Genomic DNA, 5829 nt, shown 5'->3' on the forward strand with positions numbered 1-5829 from the left:
TATTTTTTGTTTAGGATTTTCCATTTCTCTACTGGTTGAGGGTTTTTGAGAGTATCTTCTTTTTTAAAATCTTCTTCTATTGGCTGGCTTATGATCCTGGGTTTCTTTCCTAGAGGTCTGTTTCTTCTTTTGTTTTGGACAGGCTGGTAAGCCAAATTGTTCACAGAAGGAACCTAAATCCCTCTTTGTTTGAGCTTTTTATTTGGCTAATTGCCTCTGAATTTTGTCGTCCTGGTAGATTTTTAAGGCTACCTTTCGGACATAGGAAATTAATTGACCATAGCTTAAGTTTTCATATGGAATGTCTCCATTGGCAGATTGACTACGGATTTTATCTCTAACCTTGTCTTCTAATGATCTGGGAAGACCGGCTATAAATTTTTCTTTCCAAAAAGGTTGTTGACTATCTTCTCTTGTGTAAACCCTAGTTAGGAAAGTATCACTATACCACCTAAAATCCGCTAAGGTTCTACACTTAAGATTTGATAATAATTCTGCAGACCTATCTTTCCACAAGGATGGGTCTCCAATGAAATGTTGGGCTATTGTAAAAATTAATGTGTTAACAGCGTCAGGAATCTCTTTATCATCGTCATTTGTAATGACTTTTCCATTGAGATCCGTCTTAACTACGTTGTAAATTTTTTATTTCTCCTCATTAGTGAGATAATTATCCCACCATCCTTTTAGTTGTCCAGAAAATCCTGCCACTAAGATATCTATAATGGTTTCTTCTGAACACTCGTGGGAGGTTTGGTAAGCCGTAGCTACCATGGTCATATGTTGGAGTGTATTCATGATATTATACTCCGTTTGTGCATCTATGTTCCATTCATAGATGTTGTTTGCACTAAAACTTTTAAAATTGTTTTCACCTCTTTCTTCTAATAGAAGGTCAGGGGCAGTCGGACGTTGATAATATAACTTGGAGGGTGTTTTCCAGTGTTTGGAATTAATTGGATTTATATTCTTTTCTGACACTGATCCTATCTCAGTTGTGTTATCTGAGTTTTGGTCACTATCTTCATTAATAATATTAATTAATTTGGAGGTACTTCTTGTTACCATTTTGGAAGTATTTTCCGAGGCTTGGGGAGTATCTGGAATGACCTTAAGTAAACTACCAATCTTGTTTAGTAATTCACTATGATTGTCACCTACGCCTTCAATTAAGGATTTAGTTTTTCTAAGTTCCCTAATTTTTCGTTTAGCCTTTTCACTAACTTTGAAAGGTTTGAATAAAGGTTTTTCAATGGGGATACTTGGCGAAGCTTCCTCAATTGATTTTTGTTTAGGAACTACCTTAGTTTTTATGGTTTCTCCTAAAGCTTGTAAATATTTATTGGTATAATTTGCCTGTTCCATTAGGCTTTTAATGTCTTTAGAGGTTACTTCCTCGTTGACATCTTTTGTCTTGAATGGAATTGCCATGACAGGTTTATTGTTACTGTCTTTGATATTTGGTAGTTGATATTGTGTCGTGGGAGGTAATTCCGATTGGATTAACTCACCATCCTTCACTTGCCAATTTGTTATGACATTTGTTGTTGGATCACCTATGATGTCTTGTTTCCAAGGGTAATCTATATCCTTTCTGATGGCATAAGCATGAAACCAATCAAAGAAAAGGACATTAATTTTGACTCTTTCGACAAATTCGTAGAACTTGTCTTGGATTTGTTTTCTGTTTGTACCCTTGTAATGTTGGAAAAACCATCTCCTTTGAGGTTCATTCTCCGGAGAATAAAAATCTTTCCTAAGGGTTTCCTTATCAATGCTAAAGTTGTCAGATAACATCATAAGGTTCCATAGAAGAGTATGTTGGGGATTGGATCGACTTTTGGTCGTCCTCTTGTTCTTGGTTGTAAGTTGTTCTAGGTATGCTAGAAGTAGTGTCTAATCCTTGGAGGTTTACAGTACGGAACTGGTTATGTGACTCAGATCTGGTTAGTCCTACTGGAATTGAACGGGTTCTAACCGAAAAAGACCTTTTGGCTGACTCATATTCAGACCTAGAGGCTTCTATCCTTGATGAAAAAGAATTTCTCCTATTGAAGATTATCTCTATCTTTCCGGAGTTATCTTGCTTAATATGCTCTATGGTTGGAGCGGGTCGGGGAATAGACGGTGTGGCCTTATCCATAACCCATCTTTCGGGAAGAGTTACTTCATCCCATTTTATTTTTCTCGGGAGAGAAACGTTAGCCTTTGTCATATCAGTGATAAACAAAGTTGTTTCTCCTTTTTGAGGTTTTAACAGGACTCTAGATGCACAAGTATTCATGACCTTGTACTGGATCCTATAAATTAAGGCTGTTGGGATTGATCCTTCTTTCATGTCAAGGCCATGAAAGTGGATGTTTAAGAACAGAGAGTCAAGAATGTTTCTATCCATCAGACTCACTGTTTTGTTTGGATAACAATTAAAATATATTGGACCTTGTCCTAGGCTGGTTTCGACTGTTCCAATTAGGGAGTCTTCAAATTGATTATGCCTAATATTTCTTAGACACATTAAAACTGCTGCATCTATGCCCATGTCAATTAAGGGCTGGATCAGCTGCTTTGAGGAATTCTGGATGGGATTGGAACCAGAGTTTTACTTGTTCTAGATCCGCTTTGGATGTCATATGAAGGTACATGATTAGGGAAAAATTAGGTCAATAAATTATATTAACTAATATATCACTGAGACGTGGAACAATTTGAGAAAGTCCTTATGTACATAAGGTCTGGAAATGAAATCAATGCCACCCTTGAATGTGGGGGTGATACATTGGGCTCAAAAGTCTTCTTTGTTTAGCCAACTGTGTTCTCAAATGTTAAAGTATTGATTGTTTAACACAACATATTGGTTTTTAGTTTAGGAGTTATCCTAATTTATGTCACTATAAGTTTACATAATTATTTATTTGCCACTATCTTGGATGGATATAAAATCCGTAGGTAATCAAAAGTGTCAATTAATGGTCTTTTGGAACAAGTCAGCCCGAAGAAAGCATTCATACTACAATTTGTTCTCTTATTGAAAAAGCAAAGCAATTTATCTACATAGAGGTAAATTAATTTTGAGGAACTGTACTAATGTTGATCATGCTTCAATGTTGATAACTATATCCTGTTCAACATTACATCAAAATGAAACATATATTTTCATAGTGATCTCAAGAGAAAGTCTGTGGTAAGTGTTGAGTTAAGCTTTGATTGGTTGCTTACATTCTGGATATATCATAGTGGCAATGTATAGAATAATTTGGTACTTACACTAATAAAAGCACATTTCCCCTTTCTTATTTTGTCTTTCTCATTTTGTTTCCATTCATAACCATTTTTTATGAGGTCTAGCAGGGGATGACATAATACTGAACCATGTTGTGGAAGCACTATACAGGCGAATTTTAAAAGCCCACAAAGATCAGAAAGATTTTAGAGTTATAATTGTGATGCCCCTTTTGTCTGGCTTCTAGGTAAATATTGCTTGCCTTCTTTTTCAAACATGAATCCTTTTTGTTGTAGAGTTGAATCTTTTTCTGTTGTAAACTATTAATAGGGTGGTCTGGATGATGGTGGCGTTGCTATAAATTTTTTTAAAGACGGTTCTTAAGAAAACCGTCTTAAAAAATCTATCATTCTAAGACGATTTTTAACTAAGAATCATCTTAGAAGGATACATTTTTCTAAAATGGTTTTTTATGGCATCATCGTAGAAAGTGAAAACTTTTTATAACATTGCTTACGATGACGGTTAATAACCAACATCAAATGTGTAAATTAACCGATGTAGAAAACGTTTTTTCCAATAGTGTGTTTTGGGATAAAGGGAATATTATATTTAATAAATATATGTAATAATTAATATTACAAATAAAAAAATCATTTGTTTGTTTATTTAAAAAATACTACATTAATTGCATTAATGACAACATTAATTATTTTTAACTTCATTTTAATGTTAATTTTATTACTTTAATATATATATTTTAAGAATATAATAACTAAAGTTATACGTTTTTTAAATATGAATTCGATGAGTGCAATGACCAATAGAAATGATAATTTAATATTAATTTTCATTAATAACTATAAATAGTTTTGAATTTAAAATTGTTTCATTCTTTGTTTAATATCCTCAAATACAATTTTTAAATACTTTTTTAATAAAATAATTAGTTTTCTGTTTTCTTAAGACGATACTCCTATTTTCTTAAAATATCACTCCTTTTAAAATCACTATTTTTTTTTTACTTTAAACAAACAAGCCATTTGTGGGTTGGTACATGAATATCTAAACAGAAAGTGACCAAGTTTTTTCATAAAAAAAAACAATGGCAAAGTTTGATTATCAACAAAAAAAGAGAGGGAAAAGTGGGTAAAAGCCAAAAGTTAAACAGAAAAAGATAAGAATATAAGAATTTAATTTCACCCCTAAATTTATATTTAGTGTAGTGTTTGAATTTACTTGTTCGACTTTGGTGCTATATTTCTCTTTTTTGCCCATTTGTTTAATTCCTTTTTATGCTTATAATGGTGTATTGTTTCTTGTTCTTGTTTCTTATTTCATTCAATTCGTATTTGTGTGTACACTGTTTCTTGTCTGTCTTTTCGAAAAGAAAAAAAATATGAAGAATATAATAGAAATGCATTTTTTATTTAGAAAGAAAATAAAAAGATTAATTATATACTCCCTTCGTGGGGTGTCGCACCTGAAAAATAATGTCTTAAAATTAATGTCATGTTAATTTTTTGATACAATATTAATTATTTTTTAAAAATATTAGGAACACGTACACCAGCTAACACATTTTTTAAACATATTCTCTGTTAGCTAAAATTTATTATAATAATAAAATTTGGTGGATGCTGCATCATATTTAATAACTCTCCTAATTTTATAGTTTTTTTAAATAAATTTTAACTAATTAATTTTTTTTAAAGGAGTGTGCTTAAGAGTGTTCTTAGTATTTCTAATTATTTTTACAAAAAAATATATTAATTGCATTGATGACAACATTAATTATTTTTAAGTTTATTTTAATGATTTGATTTTATGACTTTAATATATATTTTAAGAATATAATAACTAATGTTATATTTTTTAAATATATTCTATCAGTGCAAATAGATTAATTTAACATTAATTTTCATTACTAGCTATAAATAGTATTGAATTTGAAAATTATTTCATTCTTTGTCTTAATATCCTCAAATACAATTTTTTTAATATATCCTTATATTAAATACAAATTTAATTATATTATAAATTTGGTAAATTTGATTAGCTCAAGTATTATTTTTTAAATATAATTAAATTTGGTAAATTTAATTAAATAAATTAAATTTCATAAATTTAATTAAATAAATTAAATTTGATTAGATCCAGTTAACAACTATTGTAAAAAGTTTATGTATCCATTAGTGGTTCACTTGTTTTTGTGTGTGTGAAATCTGTTACTCGCATTAGTTTAAGCCTATTTTGCATAAATATATAGAAATACATTAAAATCAAATATTATAAATCATTTTAAGTTTAACTCCATATGTACAAAATCATTATTTCTAATTATCATATAATTCACAATATTTTAGGAGATAAAAAGAAGTAAATACTGATAATATAGTAGAAATATAGCTTTTATTCAGAAACAAATTATAAAGAAAAAACATTTATGGCCACATTAATTTTTTTTCTTAAACTACATTAATATTTTGTTTTATTATTTTAATTTTATTACTTCAAAGTATATTTTATGACCAATAATACGTAAATACTTTTTTAAATATATAATATCAATCCAATGATAAAAAATGAAAATTGGAAATCTAATACTA

The sequence above is a fragment of the Glycine soja genome, chromosome 4 (assembly GCF_004193775.1).
Source record: "Glycine soja cultivar W05 chromosome 4, ASM419377v2, whole genome shotgun sequence".
Lineage (NCBI taxonomy): Eukaryota > Viridiplantae > Streptophyta > Magnoliopsida > Fabales > Fabaceae > Glycine > Glycine soja.